Here is a 982-nt window from a genome sequence, read left to right as displayed (position 1 = left end):
TTAGTGTTAGGGTGAGAGTGAGGGAAAGGATTAGTGTAGCGTTAGGGTTAGGGTTAGGTTTAGGTTTAGGTTTAGTGTTATTGTTAGGGTTAGGGTTAGAGTTACGGTGAGGGTGAGGGTGAGGGTGAGGGTTAGGCTTAGGCTTTCAATTAGGGATAGGCTGAGCGTGAGGCTGAGGGAGAGGGTGAGGGTTAGGGGGATGGTTAGATTTGTGGTTAGGGTGAGGGTTAGGATCAGATTTAGGGTTAGGATGAGGGTTAGGCTGAGGGTTAGTATCAGGTTTAGGGTTAGGATGAGGGTTAGGGTGAGGAAGATGGTAAGGGTAAAGGTATGGTTGAGGCTGAGTGTGAGGGTTAAGATAATGGTGAGGGTTAGGGTTAAGTTTAGGGTTAGGGTAAGGGTTAGAGTTATGTTTAGGGTGAGGGTTAGATTGAGAATTAGGATTAGGGTTAGTGTGACGTTTAGGATGAGGATGAGGGTTAGGGTGAGGGTTAGGGTTAGAATTAGGGTTAGGGTTAGGGCTAGGGTGAGGGTTAGAGTTAGTGTTTCAGTTAGGGGAAGGTTTAGGATTAGGGCGAAGGTTAGGGTTAGTGTGAGTTTTATTGTTAGGGATAGGGTTAGTGTTAGGGTGAGGGTAAGTGTTAGCTTGAGGGTTAGGGTTATGGAGAGGGTTATGGTTATGATGAGGGTTAGGGTTAGGATTAGGATTATTGTTAGGGTTAGGGTTAGGGTTAAGGTTATGGTGAGGGTCAGGGTTAGGGGTAGGATTAGGGTGAAGTGTACTGTTAGGTTTAGTGTTATGATTAGGGTGAGGATGATGTTTAGGAGTAGAGTTAGGGTTAGAGTGAGGGTAATGGTGTGGGTTAGGGTTAGGGTGCAGGTTAGGGTGGGGGTGACGTTAACTGTAAATGTGAGGGTTAGGCTGAGGATGAGGTTACTGTTAGGGTGAGGTTTAGGGTTATGGTGAGGGTTAGGGTTAGGG

The sequence above is a fragment of the Dipodomys ordii genome, unplaced genomic scaffold (assembly GCF_000151885.1).
Source record: "Dipodomys ordii isolate 6190 unplaced genomic scaffold, Dord_2.0 Scaffold149, whole genome shotgun sequence".
Taxonomy (NCBI): Eukaryota; Metazoa; Chordata; class Mammalia; order Rodentia; family Heteromyidae; genus Dipodomys; species Dipodomys ordii.
This window is presented reverse-complemented; position numbering follows the sequence as displayed.